This window comes from Ochlerotatus camptorhynchus, unplaced genomic scaffold, assembly GCF_037179485.1.
Source record: "Ochlerotatus camptorhynchus isolate MF236.1 unplaced genomic scaffold, CSIRO-AGI_Acam_v1.1 ptg000370l, whole genome shotgun sequence".
Taxonomy (NCBI): Eukaryota; Metazoa; Arthropoda; class Insecta; order Diptera; family Culicidae; genus Ochlerotatus; species Ochlerotatus camptorhynchus.
In genome coordinates this window covers 1,378,310-1,405,849 of record NW_027040858.1, presented here as the reverse complement: position 1 = coordinate 1,405,849, position 27,540 = coordinate 1,378,310, and the positions used below count along the sequence as shown (strand labels likewise).

Sequence of the window (27,540 nt, the reverse complement as noted above, 5' to 3'; positions counted from 1 at the left end):
ATTTTTTCGGAGCGATCCTCGAAATCGGTTTGTCGTTCTTAAATTTTTGGTTGAATCGTTGTTTTATCAGTTTAATATATGACAACAAATACTCTCACTAGCTTCACTTTTGAGCAAACAACCTTAGCAACGATTGGCAACTCAACAGTGATGCCATTTTATAATATCGTTTGTGTCCTACTAGTCAAAGTGTGCCCTATCGTGCCGAACTGTGTGCCGTGCTGTATTTTGGCACAGTGTGCAGAGTTTATTACCCCTTGCTTGCTCTAGAATATATTCCTACTTAAAATAATGAGCAGTTCTTTGAGAGTACTTGTACAGTTTTTTTTAAGTTCTTTTCAACGCTGAGTGAAAATTTTCTAAGCAATTTTTTGTTCTTTTGTTGTTGGATTTTTGAACTTATGTCCGTTTCGACTGTTTGTCCATTTCGACCTTTTGCCCATTCGTCTTTTTGTTCATCTAAGTTCAATTCTACCTTTTGTCCATTCGACCTTCTGTCCCTCTAAGTTCTATTCGACCTTTTGTCCATTCAACCAGTTGTCGCTTCGAACTTTTGTCCATTCTACCTTTTGTCATAGATTGCACTCCATGATGGGAGACACTTGAGGTAGCTGTTGGCTTCATATTTTAAACATCTTCAAAAAGATATGATTATGAGCAAGGGTTTCAAATAAGAGAGGACAAAACCACGTATGAATTACAGACTTCTACAGTGTCTTGTACTAATACTCGACTGGTGCATTGTAGACGAAATACGCGTATCTACGAAGGATAAGCAAACAAGGTAGTGAAATTAAATGGAAATCACTAATCCTCCTCTTTTTCATTATACAGGTATTCCACTAAGACGCCAAGTCGAGCATTTTGAATATTTAAATTAAATATTTATCTCAGAATCTTAATTTTTTCCAAGTCAGATTTAGCTTGGAACCTTTTATAGAATTTCTCTGGGATTTGTTCAAGAATTTCTTTAAAATAATCGAAGAAATTCATCTTGGGACTCCGACTCTCTATGGAAATACCCACATAATTCTCTTAAAAACACTCTAGAAATTATCTAAAGAAAACTCTTGAAATTCGCTCTGCAATTCATTTCGAATTTTAAATAATTGTAGCATAATTACCTTAATATTCTCCTCCTTAATATTTCTAAGGTTGGTTGGATGTCTTTATTAAGAAGATTTTCAGCCAGACGCTGGTTCATCTCCGAACATATTCCTAAGGAAATCTCCTCAGAATTCATTTGGTATTCGCTTTGAATTTACATCGAATTCTCCTCATAATTCTTCTGAAATCGTAGCCAGAACTCCCTTGGAATTCTCCTCAGAATTCATTTCAAATTCTCCTTAAAATTCACCTGTAACTCTCCTCACAATTTCTAGTCAATAATCTTTGACATTCATTAAGTTTTCTTCAATTCTCTGGTGAAATCATGCTTTGAGCTCCCTTTGAATTCCTCCTCAGAATTCAATTGGAATGCTCATTTGGAATTATTCTCACATTTGCTCAGAAATTATGCTTGAGCTAATCGTTTGAATTTTCTTCTCACTTTGGAATTCTACTTAGAATTAAATTGAAGCCCTTCTCGTTTGAATACTTCTTTTACCTATAAATTATCCTAAGAAACTCCCTTGAAAATCTCCTGAGTATTTACAAGGACTCAAAAGGTCGTCAGAATTAGCTTGGACGCATTCAATCGCTTGAAGTTCTCCTCAAAACCAGTGATGGCATAATCATTAGCAAATTGATATTTTTCTGCTCTCATATGCTCTCAATATCACTCAATCTTTGATATTGCGAGACTGTTTACAACGTGTAAAAATGAAGCTGAGAGTTGAACCGACGCAAACATGATTCCGTTACACCGCATTTTCTTCGGAAGAGAAGGTGTGATAATGCTATCCCTTTTTATAGTTCATCGATGGCAGGCACGAAGCGACTACTGCCAGCCGTTATGGAAGTTTCGGTTACGTTCGGGTGCAAAGCAAAAATCATGAATATCAATCTCACCACAGTTTGGTGAAATTTGCAGCTGGTGAGTTTTGTAAGCTTGATATTTCGAGCTGCGATATCACAGCTTGCAATATCATCCGTTGTTGTTTGCTTGTTGATTTTTCTTTGGTGAGATTTGATTTTTTGATATTTTCCCAACACTGCTCAAAACTAAGACAGGGTTCCAGTCAGAACTCTCTTAGAATACTTCTTAGCATTCCATTTAAATTCTCCACAAAATTCTTCAGAAATTCTCAGGCTATTTTTCTAAGATCCATTATATTGATATTTGTTTTCAAATCAGGGATTTTCAAAAACCTTTCAAGATCCGACATCGGAGTCGTCGTTCCAGAATCTTGAAAACTTCTTCAAGCTTCTTTTTTTTTCTTTTTTCAAAATCTGAAGAATCTCACAGTCTTGAAGATTCTTCAATAAGTCAAATCGTAAAAAAATGTGTTGGATCTCAATTAATTAAATTTCAAAATGTCCAAAATAATTTCGAACTTTATTCCTTCTGTTTGCAAAATACGTGTTTTAGGTACGTGTTTTTCCCAGTAGCGTTGACAGACCCCGAAAAATTTCTATGAAATTTAAAAATGTAAATTCTAGTAGAAAGCTAAAATTTTAAAATGTTTCAAGATTCTTGAACTTTCTAAATTAAAAAAAAACTGAAAATGTATTAAGTTTCTGGCCACGTTACATTACAAGCATTATAGAAGTTTTTTAGCATTCTAAAAGCCTAAGTCATGATTTACAGAAGCTTCATAAAACCTAAAATTTTACTTGGGTGTATTAGTGTGTGATTTTAGGATTATGAATAATGACATCAATTGAATTCGTTCTGGACAGCAATTTCACCATTTATTAAAAAAAATCTACATTTTTAACACTGACCTGGGTGTACCTTATGGCTTACCTTCCCTACTAACATAATTCCTAAATTTCCGATACATTTATGAGGGGTCGTAGAATTCTCTTCATCTCTCTTAAGTAAATATTGAACTAACATACCTTTCCTATCCCTACCAGTTGCTGTTCAGTAATAGATATCCGTCTTGCTCTTAATAGTTTTGAATTCGTACCACTTACGATATTGTGCAACTTGTTCGATGCTAATGCTAATGCTAATACTATTAAACATTTAGTCGATTGCTGAATTTATGTATGGGCCCAAATAAGGGGCATTTAGGCCATCATCACATCCATTTCCCCTATCTGTTTACAGTTCCAAGCGAAGTGAAATTTTTGGTGAAAAATGTAGTATTTTGTAAGAGGTTTTCACTTCGCATCGATCTCTATACAGGTCTTAATTTGAAAATCAATTTCAGCAACAAGACGCTTCCGTTCCAATAAACTTCTGTCACTGTCAACCTGTAGCTGTAGCTTATCTCGATAGTTCCGGGCAATCCCGCGAAGACTTTTCAATCAATTGCAAAAACTGCCAAGTCTTCACAGTCATCGCGCTTTCCAATTCTTAATTGTCGGTAAGGGGAAGGGGGCCCCCGTGGGTTCCACAATCAATGCCGTACCGAGCTTTTTCTCATTGTAACGTGCGTAAATCCCTGGTAAAAGTATATAACTTCAGTATAACATGTAACAGAACTCCGGTCACGTTTCCGGACCAAACTGTTGCCCTCCTTTTGTCCCGCACACCAAAGAATCTGATTGACTCGAGTTCGGGTATAGGTCTTCCGCTCCCCCACCTCAGCTTCCTACAAGTTATACTGAGCAAATCCGAAGCGAAATAAAGTCCCTCTTGAAAGTTTCGCTCTGTACGGGATCATGGGCTGAAAGGAGAAGGACTTACAAGCTGGTAGCGACAGTGAACGTGGTCTGGGATTTATTGATACTGAAGGGCACGAGTCCTTTTCAACTGTTACGATTCGGTCTTTCGCCATCACCGGTTGGAAGACGACAGGGAGGAGAAGCTCTCAAATCGGTAATATTTACACTTTTGTGGCTCTCGAAAATTGATATTGACTGAGAAGGACGGGACCTAAAGGAAATTAACTGCAAATGGGCTGAAATGTGATGGCTTCCTTCGATTATGATGGAAGCAAAGTTGGGAGGGGAAGGTAATTGACGTCATCGTTAATTTTTATTTGTATACTCAGGTCTTTCTTTAATCGGGGGGTTTGTACCGTGAAAAAAAAAACCTAAAATCCTACCACGATTATTATTAAAATCGTTTTAAACGATTGGATTTCCACCATTCGTAATTTTAGCATGTTAGGGTTCATATGCACATTTATAAAAAAAAATGTATTTACCGTATTTACACCAAAAATTGTGATTTTACCATAGAGGTAACTCTAAGACCAGAAGGTTCCGAAGCTAATCGATACACTCCTCGAAACATAGGAAAATCCACGAACCCCTCATTTTATCTGTCAAACTTTCTTAGCGAATCAAAACAAACACAGTGTAGCACTAGGATTTCGACTATAATGGGGTACTTGGGACCAATAGGCTAGTCAAATAGCGAGCCAATTTTAAATCGTTAGTCTCCACGGGTTGATTTTACTTTTAAGTGTGATTGGAATAAACTTCATTAGTTGTATCGTTTTCGAGAAATCGTTAAAAACGTACCGTGTAATCGTGTTAAAAAACGACTTCACTGTAGTTGCATTTGAAGGTTGGTTACCAGTCACATAGGAAGTTTGATGAATGAAAATTGTTCGTGCAATTTCATATACAATTTAACCTAACAGCGGCAATTTGATCACATCCATTGTCGATTCCTTTCCTGATATAAACTTATTAAATTTCGTTTCTGATTTCAAATGGAGAATGACAAATGCCCCCGCGTCTAGCTGCTGCACTGCGGCACTACCAGCCATTTATACGGCATCAATCAAAACCATTTATAAGTCTCGCATTTCCATTCATCCCCGGCATCGAGCACGCTGCTTTCCATTGTATGGAAAAATACATCCAAAGCTCGATGACATTCACAGCCGCAGTACGCAGCATGCAATGTTGTTTATTATGATATTTAGCCGGGTACAAATTCGCTGCTCGCACGTATAGGCCACTCACAAACAAAATACACACCAGCATATCAATAATTCCATCATATTGCGAAAGCTGAAAAAAGCCGAATCGCATGCGGACAAATGCATTACGACTGCCGCCGCGGTAACTGCATTGCAACAAACATAGCAGGCCTTTTTCGCGTCGTCCGTCGTCGGCATCTCTGCTCTCACCTTGAAGGCTTCATCAGGTAGCGCTTGTTAATTTCGCACAACTACCAATTTTCCACACCGTGATTTGGCTAGATGCGTTTAAAATCAATGTATTGCACACGGCACTCACATCGTGTTGGGAGCCAGTGAAGAAATTGAACAAACTGTCCAAATTTTAACTACCGTAGTTGCAATGTAACAGTGAACAGTAAACTCGCCCTCACTCGACATTCAAGGTACCATCGGCTTATAGAACATCGGGAGAAAAATCCCAGTTACCAAATTCCTTAGCATTGCGCAATATTTAAATTGGATAGTTAGCTATGATTTTGAGAGTTGGTCGGAAATGCTATCTAACATGAAGGTTTAGTGTGATAATTTATTAGCTAGAGAATGGTCTTAGAAGAGGGTAGGTAGATTGTTCCGTTAGAGTACAGCAGTATGAAAACGTAGGGGCCGGCCAGCTGTACTCCAAGTTAATATTTTTGCATCGAGTAAATTTGAGTTACTCATAACAAGGGGTGGTCACTCTACACACTTGTTTTGCGCCAACTTTTTGCTCAGTGTACCTCAGTGTGCCGCAGCTGTACCGGCAGTGTCAAGAAGTCATTGAACTGACTTTTGATTGCTTGTGAATAATGCCTTGTTTGGCAACCCTGTATTTTAACAGCTCTTATTTTTGTTTTTTTTTTCAATGTTTTCAAAAATGACACGGACTCCAGTTGGGACTACACACTGGATGCATCCGTCTCCAAGGATGCCTGCAACGGACGACGGACGAGCACCGTTGCTACACGATCTTTTCATCTTCGGCGGAAGGCCGACCCCGCACAACGAACGTCAATCATTAGTCAACCAACCCTTCTGGGAGCCGGCGGAGGAAATGGATTTGCACCGAATTTATCACCGCCCGAGTATCATCCGTCGGAAAACTAGAAACCAACACCGGCCGGAACACACGTCGGACTGAAGAAGGACGCACCGCTGACCCGAAACGGACCAGCCAATTTTCCAAGCTAAACTACTTGTCAGAGTCCACCAACCCGTACACCCTACAGGACAATTCGGTCAGCTTCAAGGTCTACAGCGCCTCCAAGAACAATCGCTTTCCAGGCCAGCAAAAATCGCATTCTCCACTTCTTCAATAACCCACCCGTATGCCGTCCGAGGATCTGCTGCTGACTGCATTCACCACCAAGGACTGCCACCCGTCGCAAGTGCGAATGTTCCCGCTGAAATCGGGAAGTTCCTCCTCCGGATTGGTCGAGTTCCCGAGCGTAGCCCTGGCGGTTAACGTCATCATGAAGTGCAACCACAGCGCGATGATCACAAATGCTCAAAACTCCCGTTCATTATGAAGCTGTGCTTCTCTTACTCCAAGAAGATGAACGGTGCGTGGAGTAACGAGAACACCGAAAACACGTTAGCTTTGAAAAACCGGAAGCTTTTTTTCTGAGAAAGGAAAGGATTTTCCTTTTTCTGTGTAGTTAATGTTATGATTCGTAATTATAATTTCTTATTGTGTTAGTTGGAAGTGCAAAAAGGAACGAGAGTAAAAATTTGTTGAACTATTTGAGATTTTGCCAAGACGGTCCTCCAACATTATATGTTGGACGATGGAATGGTTGATGTAGTAGCCACCGCCATGGATGTATTCAAGCAGTTCGAATGGTCGGATGGTATAGTTTTTGTTTGGTTGTTGACTTCCCGATTAAAACTCAAGCATCGCTTTTCGTGACCGGCCCAAGATTTCCAGCGTCGACCACGGCTACACAAATTTGCGATGCAGCTCCCACGGCTGCGGCTGATTCCAATGCTGCTGCTGCTGTTCCTTCTGCTGGGCCGTCTCCTCTAAAATTCGTCAAAAAAGACGGACCAGCAGCAGCATTGGAAGCAGCCGCAGCTGTGGGAGCTGCTTCGCTAGTTCGTGTAACCATGGCCGGAAACCTCGGTCAGGTCAAGATACCGCTGTCAGCTGTTCTTCGTATGGAAGGAAATGTGGATGCGACTGCCGTCACGGGTGTAACGATATTGAGAATCCATGGCGTGACTTGGTGGAGATTCACGGTTGTTTTGAAAATAATTTGACTAGGAGTGGCAACATCAATAACACATTTTTGACACATGCACATTGCGCAGGCGCAGAAAAAGTTCAGTGTTGCCAGTAACTTTGAAAATCATAAAAATTGTAACCATTGGTGCCAAACAACGTCAATGACTGCACCCGGGTGTGCCCCTGTTTGATTTTGGCACACTGTGTAGAGTGACCAACCCCTTGACTCATAATTAATCAAAATTAATCAAAGTAGTCCAATGTCAACAAGTGTAAACAGTTTGAATGCACATCATTTGCCATCAGTTTAAGTAAACATCGACTACAATCCAACGAGCACTTGTGATGAGGTTTCAGACCCGATTCCGATGAAGGCGGATGATACGGTGCCTATCCCAAGTAACATTGCAGGTTTTATTGCTGTTTTATAGCATTCTACAAGTTTAAATCATGGTCTACAGAACCCTCATAAAACCAAAAATGTTACTTGGGTATCCTATCATCAAGATGGTGGAACAATCGTCGTACAGTACGACTGCCTGTGTAGTGAGATGGCAGTTTGGTGGTGGCCTGGTATGGCAGTTTCGTTGATATGTTTAACTGGTTCCGATGCTCAAGTGTAGGAAACTGACTGGAGGTTATTCCGAAAGTTGAAGTGACTTTTGTCACTAGTTAAGTGAGAACAGTCACGTTGTGGTGACGTGACACTCTGTGCAAATCAAATGGATAGTCACATCACCACGACGTAACTTTTTTTCACTTCACCAGTGATAAAGGTCACTTCGACTCTCGGAATAACCCTCATTATGTCGGTCGTTGGCGACAAGGCCGCACTTTGTCGATTCCTCCTTAGCGATTAGGGACGTCGAATAAACATCGCAGAACTCTTCAACCCAAAACCTGCGACTCCGTGTTAACATTTCACTAAGATCTAAGATTTTCATCCTATATGTGTCAATAGTTGTCAAGTATTTCACCAACGAGAGCATGAGTTAACTATTCAAGAATAATGAGAACCTTTTCTTTGAATGACAAGTAATAACATTATCAATATGAATAGATAATTCCAGTTTCTTGTTTTCATTAAACTCCCTGCCAATCCTTGCATTTTGCAAATATCAAAAAAGCAGGATTTGTTTAATACAATTTCTGTAATGAATACTGTAAAACGTACAGTTACAATAATAAAAACTATATGTAACCCTGAAACTGCAAATTGCTGCCCCAGAACAAATTATCGAAAAATTTTGAGGGCCATGGTTATTTCAGGAGAGGGGCAATCAAACCAAATGTCTTCCAGTAAATATTCATGGATGTGTGACTAGAAGGCATAATTTTAATATGAAATTTAATAATTGGTCTATACTGCCGCTATACGCATGACTGTCCCATTTTCTCTGCAATCTTTATGCACCGTGAGACACACACATATAACGGCAGAATAGGTAAGAAGTACGAACAATTTCGTTATTTTAGGATGATGTTCCGGTATGAAACGCAGTTAGATGATATTGTTGTTTGACAAGTGGGGAGGGAGCACAGCAAAACATGGTTACTGAGTCTGCTTGTTGTTACCGGTCAATCACCGGGAACAATGGCTTTGAAGCTGATTGGTTTTGTACAGCTTTTGTCATAAATATAATTAAATTTATAGGAGGCTAGTTTATTAAATTTACTTGCTATAGGAAGGCTCACTCATATGTAAATATCTGTGTTTTGAATTATATACATTTTTTATTTACTATATCTTAAAACTAAATTTGTTAATTTATGTTTAACCTAAAATTTATTACCTATATAAATAGTCACCCAGCCCCATACTTACTATATGTAAAGCGTCGCATGCAGCTATATGATGTTTAAAAGAAATTAAAAAAAAATTCCATTGAACCAATATTACTCGCTTGCGTCATTTGTTCAATGATTATAATGTTAATGAGAAAAAAGACGGCAAAGTTCCGCACTAAAATAATATAACCAAAAAACAACTAACTGACTCACCGTGCACAAATCACGTGCACCGTTCACATCCCTGATGGAGCGAAATGGGTATGTTTTCCCATTTCCGGAAGACAACCGGCGAAAGAGAAGTGAAAGAGAGCTGGAAAAGGAGTGGATGGAGGAGAAGAAAGATTGGAGATGACCGATGAGGCAGAATGTACGGGACCATCACGGAAGTCGGACGTTTAAGAAGTTCGTCGCGGCAACTTATTGAAGTTTTTTTATATAGCTGGAGCCATATTGAATAGAGGTGATACAGTGATACCGTACTTGCACGCGGTTATAATTACGGATTCTAAGCCGAAATACTACGGATCGTAGATAGTGCGTTCACGTAAAAAGTTCGCGAGTGAGTGTTTGGAGATACCTGGTTTCTATCACGGACCAGCCATATTCCGTGGGTATCGTTAGAAGCAGTCGAGGGAATTTCGAAGGAACGGCGTACTAATGGATCAGGCCAAAAAAAGAAAAACCGTAGCCCGCAGAAGGATCCGCTGGAAGGAGCTGCCTCGAAACACCGCTGTCAAACCACGTGGGTCGTGGAAATCGGAACCGGTGTACATCGAGGAACCGCCAAGAATCAACCCTCAAGGAACCCAAGAAGGAACCCCAATCACCGGACAATATACCCATCCCAGGTGCAGGTAGACGCCGAGGCCCCAAGTTATTTCGGTCGGCTACACACGACTGCGGAGCGGAGAAGCGGACGTTATGGAGGTATCAGCCTGGTAAGGTCCGGAGGGTTCGCCCCCGCTTTCCAGTGTTTGGTACTGATGTGCCTCTCCCCCTTTCGTGAGCATCTTCAGCAAAGGTATGTCGACAATGCAACTGTCTCTCTCTCTCTCCACCGCATGGGGCCCAACCGGAGCTGAACGGCCGCAACGTTTCCCTTTTCCTCTATTCCCTCCCATTACCCCCCCCCCCCCCTCCTACCACCCCATGTATCCATGAATAAAAAAAAAATTTTAAATGAACTTGTGTGCGTTTTATAATTTCTAAAACTCGAGCCTTAGGTGCATGTCAAGTCTGTTCAAAGTGATTGTTTGTCTGGTGATAGGTCCACTTTGTCCCCCGATGGGTCTGCTTGGAGTACGTGGGCAGTTGGCCCGAGATGAGAGTAGTGCTGAGCTAGCTAAAACTTACATTGTATTGAATTTGGATCAACTGAAGTTACTCAGAGTAAATCAAAATTAAAGCCATTAAAGCGACAGTGCAAGTCAAATGTACACTCTTTGCCTAACCCGTACGATGCACGCGGAGATTTGAAGGATGTCTTCAAATCTACAGCCTAAAACTTTACTCATGTTTTTATCTTAAAATCTTTCTAATACACGAATACGAATTGTGTTAGTTGAAATCAAAAACTTAAATGTTTATACTCTAAACAAATGAATTATTCAAAGTAAATTGAAAACAAGCTTAATACTAAAATATGTATGTTTGAATTGAATTCAAAAGCATGTTTATTTCAACAATATCGAAATCAATTGTATCTGCCAGCATCTGTCACCAACGTGTCTGTGTTTGACTGACGATGATCGGTTTCTGTACGTGGCAAGTAAAAAACGGATCAAACAAACCGATGTTTTGCTTCTAACCGATTATAAAATACTTACTTTTCCAACGAGGTAGTGAAAAACCAAGGGGATGGTAACTCCGCACAGCGTGCCAAAACTGCAGATGGGCACACCTGGGCACTTTCATTGGCACCCATGGTTAGAATTTTTCATGATATTTAAAGTTACTGGCAATACTGTACTATATCTGCACCTGCTCTGTGCATGTGTCAACATATTAATCATTGTTGTTGTTGATACAATCCAATTTTTGGTTTCATAACTTCAACCGTGAATTTCCGTCGAAGTTCTGCCATGCATTCCTCACAGCGCACAACTGTAGACAACTGTACTCAGAGTTAATTTATTTGCAGTGAGTGAATTTGAGTTACTCATATAAACTCAAAAACAAACAAAGTAGTCTAATATTTTTCATCAAATAGTGTTCAAACAATCCCCGTCTGACAGAATGTTTTGTTTTCAAGGTTTAGTTTTCATTCATTAAAAGATCCAAGAGAGATGGCTCTTGTCCTGGCCAGGGGATGTTTAGGTCTCTTTTCCTTTTTAGGATGGATGGCTAAAGTGTAATGTCTTTGAAGTTTTTGGTGATGTGGTGGTGTTAGTGTTTCCATATCCCAGCCATTTCTGATTACCTGGAAATCTTAAGATAGCTGAAGACTCTTCCCGGGAATCAGGAAATATTTTCGGTAGTTATTTATTGAAACTTGAGCTTCGTCAGGATTTCCCCCGGAAGATTTTTCCGACAATTTCTGGAAGTTTCTTCCAACTTCCCCTTGAAGATTTCGATCAGCTTCTTCGGAAGGATTCTTATGATTTCTCTGGGAGGTTTCGTTTGACTTTGCACGAAAGTTTCTTCCAACATCTCCAACATCTCCATTGTTCAACGGAAGTTTCATCATCTTTTCATTCCAACAGTATCAGATTACAATCAGAAGTCCTACCGCTAGAAGTGGAAACTATTTTCCATTTCATCCGGACTTCCCATGGAAAACTTTTCTGAATTATTCTGAAAGTTTCATCCGGCTGCCTAAATTTACATGGAAGCCTCTTCTAACTTCGCCCGGGAATTTCTCACAGATTGTGTCAGAAGCGTCTACTGGTTTCGTTTGGAAGATTCTTCGCCAGAAAGCTTTCCTGACTTCGCACTAAAATTCGTCAAACTTTCTCCGGAAATTTCAATCAATTTTCCCCAAAAGTTGTGTGGTAATTTTAAATATAACATATGTTAAACATGGTTTTCGTACAAAAAAACTGCTTCTCGGGAAGTCAAATTAGTTTTCTGGGAATCGGGAAATGATAGTTCTGGTAAATTGCCCGGGCAGGAAACAGTAGATGCTGTGATTTCAAGACTAAGGAAGTAAGAATTTGGCCAAATGTTTTCAGAAGATGAATTTATCTCATGAAAATTAATACTCATTGTCACAAAACCGGTCAAAGAGGTTTCATATTTTGTTGCACTACATGCCTGAAATGAGGAAACTCATAATTAATAATTATTATTAATAATTACGGTCTTTCGTGATAAGCAACATTTTATTTACCAGCATTTATTAAGGAAGACGGATTTGATTCTCTGAGAATATTTAGCTGGAAAATGTCAGAGTTAGGGTCAACTCTCTCCAGAAGCGTTCGTTGTTTTCCCTGATACTCCTGCAAAAATACATCAATAGGCACTAGTTGAAAAAGGTTTAACAGGAACAGGTTGAATTTTCATCGTCTAGTGTTGTTGTGTTGATCGATATTTAGCACAAAAGGAGCATTGTTGAATGCGGTCTTTTATTTAACTGTTCATCCCAGGTCAAAATAGGTCAATTCTGGCCAACTTCATTGTTGATTCTATTCTGAAACTTATATGAAGTTTGTCAATGAGCGATCGTCGAAAGGATGTAGGAACCACCACATACCATTTTTTCATACTGGGATTGTCCAGAATCTACCTTTGGATTGACTGGATTATTTGGAATCCCCCCTGGATAGTCATGAATCCCCTTCAATATTGAGTGAAATTCTTACTGTGATGGTCCGGAGTCCTCCCTGGGATAGTTCATATTCCTTCTAAGGATTTTCCGAAGTTACCTTTGATATTTTTGGGTAACCTAACAGGGATTGTCTGAAATTCCCACCAGGCTTGTTCGGAATCTCTACTGAGACTGCCATAAATCCCCTTTGCGATTGACTGGAACCCTCCTAAAGATTGTTCAAAATCCAGCAGTAAAGCAAGACAGCTCTGACTGTTCCGTAAGGTCACCATAAAAATCTTCCATCGATTTTGAGGGGGCAGCTTGTAGTTCCTTGCATACACGTGCAATTGCCCTTTCATTGCTGAAAGATCTTCCCAGTAAAGCATTGCAAGCGCACCGTTGTTGCTTTGCTTTGCTTGACAGTATCGGTTGCTATGTGTATTTTATGTTGAGCAACGCGAGCTACTCAGAGTTACTCAAAATTAACTCCGGTTTTACTCATGATCAAAAGCTGACTTGCCCCAAGACATTAGCTAAAAACCGATCAACAGTCAACGCGGTATGCTTGCGGAATGAGCGAGGTCATCAAGGCGATGACCGTTGCCAAGTACAACTGTAATCTGGGGGTGATACTGGAATTCTTCCGGATGGTGCTGGAGTCGCTAGCGGAAGACTTCGAGATCGGAGAACCTTCACTCAAGACGATCGAAATGTTCAAGGATCTGGTGCGGAAGGCTTTGGTGTTTCAGAACAGTTTGATCGAAGTTGGGAAGGGGGTGGCATCGTTCCGGAAGCTGATTGAATAGATGACCATGAAGGGACTGCTACTGATCATAATTCCGATTCGGAATGTGATTAGTGAGTTGGTTAGTTGGGAGAGCGAGGCCCTGAAGGAGGAAGTGAAGGGAACGTTGAAGACTTTGGTAGATCGATTTGGGGCGGGGAGATTCGTGACGGAGCTGAAATCACAGCTGAAAGAGGATGTTGATTGGTCAGTTGTTGGGCTTGAAGGTGAACTCCTGAAAGTCGACATCGGTGATTTGGTTGAAGGATAGCGCATGAAATAGAATATGTATAGGCTTGGCTTGGCGGAGAAGAAGTCCCAGCGAAGTGTAAAGTGACCGGCGTTTTCCTCGGTGCCCAGCGCTTGGAGCAGTTCGGTAAGCATGTCAACATCGCAATGTTTGCAATAATCCTCGTAGAACTGATCGGAGCGCAGGTTTTCAAATTCCATGAGGTACGAATTGATTATGGAATCCGAGGCGCACAGCTCGGCGCACAGAAGCGTCGTAAGGGGATCAGTGTCCATACAAACCCAGCATCTGGCCGTAGTAGTTTTATCAGTGATCGTTTACCATGTTTGATTTCGTAACGCTTCACCACTTCGTTGATCAGCCAACCGACATTCAGTTCCATGATTCGGTCCTCCTCGTAACTGACATCGATGTATTGCCTTCGATGATCACTCGGACCATGTTCGGAGGTAGAAACTTCACCGGTGTTTGCTTTCCAAACATCGACAGCGGCCCAGCTTTTACAGGTGTTCTCTGGCCGGCACTCCTTTTCGCCAGAGACATCATACTTCTCTCCATTTGTCCGATCGTTGGACTGTCTGACCGTGTGGACATATTAAACCCCACCTCCACCAGGGATGTCTGATTCCTGTTGAAACTCCCACTAGAACGCTGGCGACGCATCTTTGACTGAGTCGATGGATTTCGGGAGAAACTCCTCCCGGAAGCGTTCATCAGAATGTGAAGAGCATCTGGACCAGTTTCCTCTGATGATGCACGCTCACTTCGTCTACTTAAGACCACCGTCACCTGTGGTTCATCCGACTCCTCATCATACTCCAAACCAGTAGAATTTATTGTCCTGTCGGAAATTAAAAGTACCTCCCCTGGAGAACCTTCTCGCTCGAAGCTTCGAATCGGTGGCCGAGGCCGTTGCTTATTAGGTTCAGTGTAGTCCTTTTCCGAGAGAATTTGGGAGCAACGAACCGAGAGTCACGACAGTTAGGCTTTGGGATAGGATTCCACAGCATTAAGCTGATAAGCTGATGACACTCTCGGCACTGCCGGCACACGTTTGGCACACTGAGAAAAAAGTTGGCGTACAATAAGTGTGTAGAGTGACCACCCCTTGGAATAGCCTTATTTATCCTGCTGGATGTTTTTTTTCAAACCAGTAAATTTTCTTCGCAAGTGTTAAATTTTTTTCCGGAACTTGGCCTGATGACCGTTCGACCTAATAACCGTTCGGCCTAATAACCGTTCGGCTTAGTAACCGTACAGCCTAATGACCATATTTGGCCTAATAACGTTTGCATTTAAAAAATGGACAAAAATTGACGAAACTACCCATGCAGCATCAATCATAGTAGCCCATGAGTCATCAGACAAAATTTGACAGCTCTATCAGTCGAACTCTAACCGTGATGGCAAAAACAGTGAAGCAACTCCGTTCAGAAGTGTGTGCGTTTAAAGAACGGCATCCCGCCGCGTCGAAAACGGACATCGTGCAGCACTTTGTGGACGCCGGATACGCCCGTTCTGGCATCTAAAACATCTTGGCACTATTAGACAACAATCAGAGTATAGATAGAAAGCCCGGTTCCGGACGGCCGACGACCCTGAGCGACAAGCAGCTCCAAAGTATGTAGAAGAGGCAGACCGAGGGCTGCGTGCGCTTGGCCGGGAGGTCGACGCAACCGGTCAAACAGTGAAAAAGTACCTGGCGAACATAAACATACATGTCAGGAAGCGGAAGTCACGTCCACTGGTTTCGGAGCTGCAGGAAATGACGCAGCGACAGCGGCTGAATAAGATGGTCAACTCGTTTTTCCCGGCGAATCGCGACGTGGCGGTGGTGATGGACGACGAGACCTATCTCACCCTGGAGGGCAAGGACTGGCAGGGCACTTCGTATTTTACTTCCCCCACGAAGGAAGTGAGCTCCGAGGTGAAGTTCATTTCACACACCAAGTTCCCCAAGAAGGTGCTGCTGTGGCTGACAATCAGTGAGAAGGGGATGTCAAAGCCGCTCTTCTTTCGCTCCGGACTGGCCGTGAATGGGGAAATTTATAGTACGAAATGCCTGCCGGAAGTTGCGTCGTTCATCAAGAAATACCATAAGGGCGAAGACGCGGTGTTCTGGCCGGATCTGGCGTCGGCCCACTACTCGAAGCGATTGTTGGAGGAGATGGAGCGGCTGAATATCGATGTGGTACCCAAGACTCGCCGTGGGTTCGCCACCCGCCCAACGTCCCCCAGCTGCGTCCCATCTAGAATTTTTGGGCCAACCTGAAGCGTAAGATCTACTCAAACAATTTTGTCGCGAAAACTGAGGAGGAATTGATAAATAAAATGAAGAAAGAACTCAAAAACATGCCTACACGCATGTTTTCGTCCGTTTTGGCGAATGTTCCGGTTAACTGCCGGAAGGCCGCTCGCAAGGGTGTAATTTATTTATTTATTTTTTTTTTTGCAAGTAAGCTTAAATAGGGGAAAAGTTTTCTTCGGCAATACCTTTACCTATTATCGTCAGGGGGGTAAACAAAGTCCTAGAGCACTCAAATTTGGCCAATAGTTGCTCTGAAACACAATGTATCCACATGCCAAAATTGAGCTCCCAAGGACGTTGTTTACCTCCCTGACGATAATAGGTTAAGGTATTGCCGAAGCCAACTTTTCCCCTAATTACCTTCCATGGGAAATTTATCAAAAGAAAGTATCTGTCTTAGCTTTTTTTATCACCATCCGAAAAAAGTCCATTTTGTTAATGCAAACGTTAATCGAGCAACCGGCCTGAGCATTCAATATAACCAGCCAAAAATTGTGTCTTTCATTTAATTCCACTTAACTAATGTTGGCATCTATGACAACAGATACCAAAAAGAATTAAGTGTAATTAAATAGAAGATAATCTTTTTTGGTGTTTTATTTAAGCATTCCGCCAACAACCCAATTTTATTACTTCAATATAACCTGTTTGATATATCTCATGACAGGTCCTGATATAAATTACAGGTACGAACCATTTACCCGAAACACCAACACCATGGGTCCTGGGTCCTCAGTATAATCGTCAGTTACCATGTTTTTAAAGATCCTTTGATTTTAACATCAACATCACAGAATTCAGAAGCTCTACCTTTGACATATCGAGTTAAAGAATCAAAATAACACTACGTAGATCATCGACCAAAGGAGACATCGACTTGTAGAAATATCGACTTGTAGAAATATCGACTTGTGGAGAGTAAAGGGTGTCCACAGTTAAATTGCATCACTTAGAAGTACTTGCCAAAAATAAGTCTCTCAACCGCTTGTCATGAAATTTTGGTTTGTTTTACGTATATTAATTCCTATTTCTTCACCAAATCCAAATGCTCAAACTTTCTTCTTAATTCCACCCATAAGGTTTTGTACAACGGTTGAATCGACATTGTTTCTGCTTTCAACCATGATTTCAACATTTCCTGCTCCGTAGTGATAAATTTAGGATGCTTACAGAGCCCAGTATCTTTCGATCGGCCGCAACTCCGATGTGTTTGGGGAATTGAGATCCTTCGGCACGAAATTGACCCCATTCGTCTTATTTCACTCCAGAACTTCAAGAGGCTAGTTCCAGCCAAACAATTGTAGGAACGTTGTGTGGTTTGAAAAACGGAAGTTGTCGTTTCTTCACGCACTCAATTCATGTAGACTTGGCCATTTACGGTTGTAGTTGTTACGAAAGGATTGCTCCGTTTTCCGCACGGACAAATCGCCTGCCGAATCATGAATTTCTTGGGGCACTTCGAAACTTCTTGATTACTTTTTCGAAGGGAACGCTGAAAATTCCCCTATCTGATGGTAGTGTTAGTATGCCTGGGTGAGATACTAGTTACGCCAAATCGACGATCGAATGCATTATTTTCAAAAGCTGATACGTCCCTTCGAAAAACTAGTCAAGACTTGCTGTTTCCTGAGGTACTCGGAAACATCGAACCTGTATTTTGCAGTCACATACTGGTTTAACGAAATTTGTTTGAAGTCCACTTTTACGTATGATTCATCGTCCATGATACAGCAGTGTGGTTTTGTCAACATTTGTGTGTACAGCATTACCATAGAGGTAACTCTAAGACCACTGGGTCCCGAAGAAAATCATTATTATTTTTGGCTCACTCAGTACCAGAACAACGGTCCCAAGCAGTCCCAAGCTATTTCACTCACCCCTGCATGTTCTGCATGAATCCACACACCCCTGATGTTATCTGTCAAACTTTCATAGCGAATCAAAACAAACATAGTGTAGTAATAGAATTTCAACTAGAATAGGGTACGTTAATCGTTTGCTTGGGACCAATAGGCTACTAAAGTGGTGAGCCAATTTAAAATCGTTAGTTTCGTATTGATTGTTGGCATTATTGTTTGGTGCTTTCTGAACCTTGAATGAACGTATTACTGCTTGTTTCTGCACGAAACTTTTTGTCAGGTGCACTTGTTTCGCGACATCTCGAACGGAATAGTTGGGTTGGCGTTTGAAAGCAGCAACCACTCGCTTATGATCTTCAACGCAGTACGGAACACTTTTTCTTGCGCTCACTTGCTTCCGATCGACGGTTAAACGTTCTCCGAAAAACCCTATGACACGAGGAACAGTAGATTTTTGGAATCCCAACATCTTTCCGATGGCTCGGTGCGAAAGATGTGGGTTGTTTCTCGCGCACGTGCTGTTCCTTTGAATCCTTTTTCAAAACTACTAGAAATTTCACAATTGGCGTTGGCGGCACTGTCGAAAATTTTGCTCTTCCAGCAAATATAGACAGTTTCTTATGGGAATTTTCGGTAGAGTGAAAGGATAGTACCATAGAGGTAACTCTAAGACCACTGGGTCCCGAAGAAAATCATTATTATTTTTGGCTCACTCAGTACCAGAACAACGGTCCCAAGCAGTCCCAAGCTATTTCACTCACCCCTGCATGTTCTGTATGAATCCACACACCCCTGATGTTATCTGTCAAACTTTCATAGCATAGTGTAGTAATAGAATTTCAACTAGAATGGGGTACGCCATAGAAGTACTTGGGACCAATAGGCTACTCAAGCAGTGAATCAATTTAAAATCGTTAGTTTCCACCCCCTGATAGTACAAAGTACGCCATGTTTCACGCACAGTCTGACGTTTGCTTATGGATTTTCTCATAGGAGTAAAGAGCTACAGAGTCGCCGTCAACGCCAATAAAACTTACGCAGCAGCGTTGCCAGATATACCGATTTATCGGTATTTATAACGATTTCCGAACTAGATACCGATATACAGATAAGGTTACTCAGAATACCGATTTTTTAGGTTTTATACCGATTTTTTACCGATTTTATTAAATAATCAAAAAGAATATTGCCTGCCCGCACTTGAATTTCAGAGAAAATTATTGTGAGAGACTTGTATCTTTTTGAACATCTCAATTTTTTTGAGACTTTAAAATTAAAAAAAAAATCATCTCTAAAAATATCTTATGGATACTCTTTCGATGAATGTTTCAATTTCCTCACCGTTTTTGGTTGCCCATGAATCGATAAACAGTCGATGGCTCTTTCTGCTAATTCCGGGGGAATAGGGACATACTTTTTAAACATTATTTAACTTCCTGAACTATCCCACCTTACATCGTAAATTATTTTACGATTCATCTCGGAAACTTATTTGACTTCCCTTGGAAGCTTCTTCAGCCTTCGCTCGAATGAGTCTTCCATCTTTTCCCGCCAGTTTTTTCAACTTTTCTGGAACTGCAGGGATACTTCCAGATTTTGCGGATCCACACTAGCTGCAGGAACTTTTAAGAAGTTCTGAAACTTCAGAAAAGTCCATACTTTTGAGTAAGTTTCGATAAATTGAAGAATGTTTCAATAACTTCTGTTAAAATTCTGAAACCCGGTCCAGCGAACTCCAGTGAACTTAAGGATACATCATAAATATTTTGGATGCTTCACAAGTCCAAAGAACTCCTGGAAAATTTAATGGTTTTAAGGACAGTTCCATAAGTTTCAGGACAATTGAGAGAACTTAAGGAAGCTCCGAGAACATCGCTGAAATTTTAAAGGAGTTCCGAGAAACTCAGGCAATTTCCGAAAGCTTCAGCAATGTTCCGAGGGGCTCATGCAAATTTAAGAAACGTAAGGGAAGTTACATGAACATTAGCACATTGTGAGAACATTTTATGGGAAGTTCCGTGCTTGCAGTGTTGATAAGTTTATTAGAGATATTCCGGTAGTCTCATTATAATCAGGGAAGTTCCAAGTATTTCAAAGATGATCAGAGTACTCCATAACAGCCCGAGGAAATATGGAATATTTCTAAGTACATTTCAGGAATGTTTCAAAACCTTCAGGGGCATTGCGGGGTCTTCAGGGATGTTTTATGACCATTTGGAAAATTTTCTGGATCATTAGAACATCCCCCAAAAGCTCTTTCTTCCGGAATTATGTCCTTGTTTCTTTCGACTGTTCCGTTAGCGCTCTGGCTTCCGACTTCCTCCAGAATTTTTTTCTCCAATCTACCTTAGGAAGTTTCTTCCGTCTTCTCCAGGAAGTTCAATTTAACTTCTCCCAGAAATTTCTTTCGTCTAGTTCTGGAATTTTGTCCAGTTGGTTTTTTTACTTCTATTGGAAGGTTTTTCCGAGCTCATTCTGGCTTCCCCTGTAAATGGCTACTTCTGGAATTTATTTCCGATTTCCGAAACTTTTCTACCTTCCTTTGACTGTGAAATCCCAATTTTTCTGAATGTTTCTTTAATTTTTTGTCAGAAGTTTCTCAATTTATATCTTGGAAGTTTCGCAGATGATTTTCCGACTTCTCTCAGAATTTTCCTCAAATTTCCTCCAGGAGAGCTTCTTTCTCCTTTCTTTGGATGTTGTTTTCAGCTTCTTCCAGAAGCTAATTCAAACATTCCCCGGAGTTTTCTTCCGGAATTTTCCAATCATAGTCCAAAAGATAAAAAACATCGCCTTCAAAAACGGCAAAACTTTAAAATTAATTAAAATAGTGAATACCGATAAATACCGATTTTTTTTAAAATCTTTGATACCGATAAGCTTTAAAACATTCTGGCAACGCTGTTACGCAGTGTAAACAATACACGCTGAGGCCATCCTACCCAAAATTTCATTAAAATTAACCCGAAGAGAAAAATGTTACAGCTTTTTGAAAGTGATGCAATTTAACAGTGGACACCCTTTACGATGTATGGGAGATATAAGGGACCGCAGAACCATCGAGTTATTGAAAATATCGCGTTATCGAATAACGAGTTTCTAAATTTAACATTTTTCCCCAAAAAATTACATTTCTCTACTGTCTCATACGTTATTTTGATCAGAAGTGCCGTTTCCGTGCTACAATTTTTTGAAAAAATTCAATGACACCATTTTGAAAATTTTACAAGATCCAAAATTGAATTTTAACTAAAATGTCAAGTATTTCCCATGACACTCAATTATGCAAAATTTCATGTAAATCGAAGAAGTTCATACATGTTAATTATGTGTGCGTTAAATATCGCTGTTTTTTTTCAAACGATTGATTGGTTCACGTCGAAATTATTGACATATTTGATGTTTCCGCTCGATATGACGGAAATGGGTGCTTATACCGAATTAATGATTTACGCTTTGTTGGGCTGAGTTAGTGATTTACCCTTTGTTAAACTGACTGCAGTCCTAATTTTTGGAACATATTATCCAAGGCGGGATGCTGATTTTGGAGGGGCAAGACAAAACAATCGAAAATTTCCAACCCCCTAGGACATTTCCGCCGACACGAAAACTTTACCCACCCAAATCGTGGCTGTTTGTTATGCAAATTACAAAAGTCAATACAAACTTCCTCCTTCGTAGTAACCTTGATAGGTGCAGTCACCCAGTTACGACCGAGAAACCTAAGCTCGCTAGTGAAAATCCCTACATAGAGCAATCAAAACGCATTACCTTTGTGTCCCATATGGCAGTAAGTGGCCATCATAGCCGAATCGAGCGGGAAAAGCTCAAAGCAACGATTAGCGAAATAATGGTCGCCGGCAGTAGGCGGCGCGTGCCATGAATAGTAGTGACAGCGATTAGTCGCCTACTTGTCAGACGATTGGATTGGTTCCGATGGGATCTCTAATTGGCACTTTGTTTGTTTTGTGTTTGATCCATGGCATGGACGAGTTTAATGAAGAAATTCAATCTGAATTCAATCAGCCAGGAACAATCTGCAGATTGGGATCAATTGGTTTGACTCTCGGTGGAAACATATTCAGTCTTCCGACATTTCCATCTGTCATTTTCTTGCCAGCTTTATCTCAATTGCGATACAGTTCTTCGTTTTTTTTTATCGTTTTGTCATTCACACGTCAATTTTCAATGGTGGATTAAGATTGTCGTGCAGAAAATGGATATTTTCATATGTTTGGAATCAATGAAGAAATAATTTCCCAATGCTGAAATCCACGTAGTAGAAAAGAAAGGAGATTGCCAAAAGCATCACCACTCTGCCTGGAGTAGGAGATAAAAAGTTTTTTTTTTTGCACCGAGCAAACAGGATTGGATCCAGCGTAGGAAAATCGGAAATTTATCGTTCTTCCCGGATGTGCCGTACGAAGCATTTCGTACCTCGTATTATAATACCAGGAAAAGGTACAAAAAAGCGATAGCTCTTGCCATTTTGCAAGATATATTTGCTCTTCTTATCCATTTTTGTTTTTTTGCACCCGAGAAATACAGACTTATGTAATCGGGCTCGGCGAAGTTCCAACAACAGCAAAAAAGAGCGATCAAGGAAAATCCTTCACAGTGTCATTGCTAGTGCGACTGTTTTTGTGACACATTAAGCCGAACAATGGATTAGGTACTATGTAACATTGGTCGATTCTCTTCATCAAGTTTCTCTTTCGCTAATAACTGGGCTATAACACCGTTTAAACCCGTAAAAATAGCTTTTATCGCCGTGAAGTGAGTCTGACAATGTTGCTTAGGACCTAATCCATTGTTCGGCTTGATATTTTGATAAATAAAAATGTAACGCGTTCAGTCCTTCAACCCGCACACACACACACACATGCGCGCGAGCGCTGACAACGGTGAAGTGAAAGGGATCAAACCCGGAATGTCCGGTCTGCAGTGAGTTAACTACGTCATCTGACGTCTCCTTGTTGCAACCAATCTCGGTCTCGGTCGTTCGTTGCCATGGTGAAGTGCAGCAAGCCTACTGTGCCGAGGAGGTTCCATACCGGTGTCCACAGAACAACAAACAAAACAAGTTTGGATTATTTTTGAAAGTAGTTTTACATCTGCTGCTGCTTAGTGCACCGAAGCAGGAAGCGCTCCACCAATTGATGGAACCCTGAATGCAATTGTTAAGTATTGCGACTAGGGTTTGATCTTGAAAGCAAGCTAACCTTCGCATAGGTTAAGGGATTGACCGGATGGCAAATGGCAACTGTGAACCGAATTTACTGCGTTCAACTGTAATCAAAACAATGAACGCACATTCTTCCAACTGTCAATTTCAATAAATTCGAAATCGCCTGCTGCGATCGGGTGGACACGTCCGGCTCGTTAGTATGCCACCCGAAATGAAACGGATTTATTTCCACATGGGTACTAGGTGAATACCTACAAGCAGCGTGCATTAGAAGTGAGGTGCACGAGCAATAAAATAAACAAGCAAACGCGATGACACCTTCCCATCAATTTCCAATCCCTTGATTGATTTGAATAGGGGGAGGGCCTGAAACAGTAATGCGTGAACCCAAATCTAATTCACTGTAGGCAGGTAAGGAGGAATGATATTCAAACGACTCGAAATGGAGGAACGTGTTTTGGATGGTAAATGAAAGTTTTCTCCACAATCAGCGACAGCGAGGGGGTGCTGCAAGTGACTCTGTATTTTGATTATTTTAGAAGTAAATCACCCAAGCGGAAACGGTGCATCTTCCGTTGAGGGTCAATCATAGTTGTTTATGATGCAACTTGATCAATTTCTAAAAACTTCAGGCATAATTTTACATACGTCACGTTTCGATGGTTAGTCATTGATACTGCGATTTACTCTCAAACAGATCAATATTTGTCAAACAACAAGTCTCGTGCCAGTCAAAGTTTCTTTTGTCCACCTTTTACCGATGGACGAGAAGCTAAACAAAGCAAATGTCAACATAGCCAATGAATCTGTTGGCTCGTGGATGGTGGATATGTTTGCGCTTGTGTGGGCTGTCCGACTGTCACATGCGTAAATACCCAGCGTTTAGAGAATTTCCTTCTGCCGCGTCTAGAGTTTGCATGTGGAAACTGAATCACATTGGTAATAGGATTGATCACTTACCTTTCCAAGGATTGATATCCTTGGAATATTCCGGAATCAAATTGTTCACGAGCCTGGAAGTATAGAGAATAAGAGATTAGTTTATATCTTATTACGTTGTTTTTCCTCTCATCAATCAATTAAGATTAGAACTAAACTTTTATTCAACAGCGGGAAAATTTCTTATGGGCGTAATTTTGTCTACATTATGTGAAAATTTACGCCATAGGTACTAATCAAGGCTGTGCAAAAGATAAGGTTATCGTTATCGCGATTTAATTCACCTTCAATATAGATATATCTCTATCGTATCAGATTTCAAATTATCTATATCTGTCCGATTTGAGATAATTTTGAGGTTATCTGTAACAAAATCTTTGCAGTGAGATTTTTTTCGATTGACCCTTGAATTCCAACTTAAGCAAGCATGCAATACGATTAACCCTTATGTGCATGACAATTTTGGCTTTTTTCATTTATTTATTTATACACCATCTTTGGCAAAAAAAAAGCCACGCAGACTGTTTAAAAATCAAGGTGTAAGTCACTCACAGCACATTGCCGCAATTAGATTCGGCACAGCTTGGGCACATCCATCGACTCACCTTCGGCACAATCTCGTAGGCATTTGATTGTTGTAAATAGAATGGGTGCACTGCTGGTCACTGAAGTTGTTCAACATTACGTGCTGTTCGGCTGTATATTCAGTAACAACCTCTAATTAAACATAACATAACAGACCAGCAGTTCACTTCTCGGTTCACTTATGGATTTAAATCCAAAATGCCGCTAGACCGATTTATCTTAGCGATTTCAAACCAACACATTTAAGGTGCCAGAAATAAGAAATACCGGGTTGCTGGGTTGGGTATTTTACAAACAATCGCAGCTAGCTCTATGACCGGCACAACCGGCACACCTGCGGCACACTGGAAAAAAAAGATGGTCCATGGTGGTGGTGGATAGTGGTATTCTTTTTTGTCATTAGGGTGGCTCTCGACACATGTCTTCGACGACATTCTCCGCGCTAAGGGCGAGTATATCCTCTCGCACAGCATCAAATCTAGGACATTCGAAGGCCACGTGCTGTGGTGATTCTTCCACATTCCCACACTCCCGACAGAAGGGTAACGTTGTGTGTCCGAACCGATGCAGGTACTTCCTGAAGCAGTCATGACCAGACAGGAACTGCGTCAAGTGGAAGTTGACTTCTCATGCTTCCTGTTCACCCAGGAAAAGGTCGAAAGAATCGGTATTAGCCTGTGTGTCCATCTACCGTTCTCTGCTGCATCCCACTCCTGCTACCACTTAGCCATCGACACCGTTCTCACCATTTTTCGTACTCTTCTGGTTTCTCTCGTCATATAGCACTCGTAGTCCTTCGCCAAGGTGATGCTGACTCGCATAGCCATGAGCCGGAACGTACTGCTCAATTTCATGTGGTTCTGCTTCGTTTTCAGCGCTTCAATCCAGGCTGGACCTCCGTACCTTAGTATCGATGAGACCACACTAGCTAGAAGACGCCTCTTGCTGCTGCTTGTACCAGGGTTCTCGCACGCATATTCGATGTGGCTGTTAAATTTTAGCCAGTCGTCGATCATCACTCCTAGATACTTCAGCACGCGCTTCGAAACAATGGTGTGCTCTCCAACGGTGATCTCTGCCCACTGCACTATTTAGTAAGGGTATATCTGCAGTTTCGCTCCTTGCATCCAGTTACCAATCGTATCGATCGCCTCGGCTGCCAGCATTTCCACCTCTTCCAGCGTCTCACCGGTTACCGTCAAGACGACATCGTCCGCAAAGCCAACGATCTCAACTCCTTTGGGCAGCTTGAGCGTCAGCACGCCATTGTACATTCCGTTCCACAGCTTATATGGAGCGCCTTGGCGATTGCCTCTCAGCTGGCGCTATTGAATGCATTCTTCACATCAATCGTAATCATGGCGCAGTATCGATTTCCTCTCCGCTTCTGTTTGGAAGCTTTCTCGGCTCACTGTCCGAATTGCATCCACCGTCGAACTCCCTTTACGGAATCCGAACTGCCTCTCCGACAATCCGTGTTCACTCTCCGTGCATTTCGTCAGCCTGTTCAGGATAATCCTCTCCAAGAGCTTTCCGACAGTATTCAGAAAGCATATTGGCTTATACGATGCAGGATTCCCAGGTGGTTTTCCAAACTTTGGCAACAGCAGAAGCTTTTGTACCTTCCACCTATCAGGGAACTGACGCTCGTCCAGACATTTCTGCAGCACCATCCTGAACATGTCCGGGAACGTTGGCATCGGCATCGCGGCACAGCTCCTTGAAACTGTTTGACTTGGTCAGCGTTATCTTTCGTTTTAGTGAAGACCTGGCCGTTCGGTACACCACCCTGCGCTCCTTTCTGTCTGCTTCAATCGTAATGCGCGCGCGCGTGTGTGTGTTTGTGTGTGTGTTTGTGTGTGTGTATGAGTGTATTCCCTCGAACTCCCACTGGACGGCAGTGTTATTATGGAAGAACTTTCTCTCTCCCAATGTCGTATTTATGGTAATTGTAGACAGCTTTATTCCGGGAGTTAGAAGGTGATAGCTCCCATTCCGAGGTTTCTTTCATTTACAATAAGATGCGCCTGTATGTATTACCTCTATCAATTGGACTTCCAGTTTCAAAGTGTTCTTTGAATCCTGGCACGTATTAAGTTTTGACATATGATTACGTCTTTCGGCAACATATTGGTGGTGCAAGTTCAAAAAACCAAAATCGACTGCGTTACAAAAAGTGGTCAGGTTTTGACCACTTATAACTCTGTCAAAAGTGGAAGGATTTTAATTCTTAACAAGCCAATCGATTAGAAATTTCTCAACAAATCTGTTAAATTGAACACTTTATCAATTTTCAACAGGTCACTATTGAAAATTACAGAAATGTCCAACTGTTGCAATGTGACCACAATTATCACCGATTACCTGCAAAAAGCGCTCTCCCTAACACAGATTTCAAAATCGAATTCCATCCGGTCTCGCCGAAGGGTGTATATTCAATCTGTGTGGTGGAGAGGGGTGATGTCCGGTCGTCATCAGCAGCAGCAGCAGTACTTTCGGCGCGTGGCGGTGAACATTGTTCTCGAGTACACAACGAAAGGCTCCCCACAAGCAGCGAGCTGCAGCCCACATGAGCGTCCATTCACCGAAGAAGGAGGAAGAAGCCACACCACTACTGATCGGATTCAGTAGCTCTTCGTGAGTCGCTGTGAGCCATCTATTTTTTTCTCATTATTACCGTGATTTTTAGTCGTACGCTAGTTTAGTACTTTATATAGCAGATGGTCAGGCTAGATCCTGCCTAAAAAAAATTTCAATTTGACATTAACGCGACGTATAACTGGCTCTGATTACCCAACGAATGAGACAGACAACATTTTTAAAAACTTAATGTAAAGTGAGGATTACATCAGGGCTGT

At 41.4% G+C, this 27,540-nt stretch overlaps 1 protein-coding gene across 1 annotated transcript in view; it reads right to left on the bottom strand.

Annotated features, from left to right (window-relative positions):
* Ugt50B3 (UDP-glycosyltransferase family 50 member B3) overlaps positions 1 to 27,540 on the bottom strand; it is a 198,186-nt gene that overhangs the window by 115,990 nt on the left and 54,656 nt on the right. The window contains exon 3 of the mRNA XM_065232571.1: positions 24,119 to 24,171. The gene's annotated coding sequence lies outside the window, so the exon portion shown is untranslated. The remainder of the gene's footprint in view (positions 1 to 24,118; positions 24,172 to 27,540) is intronic.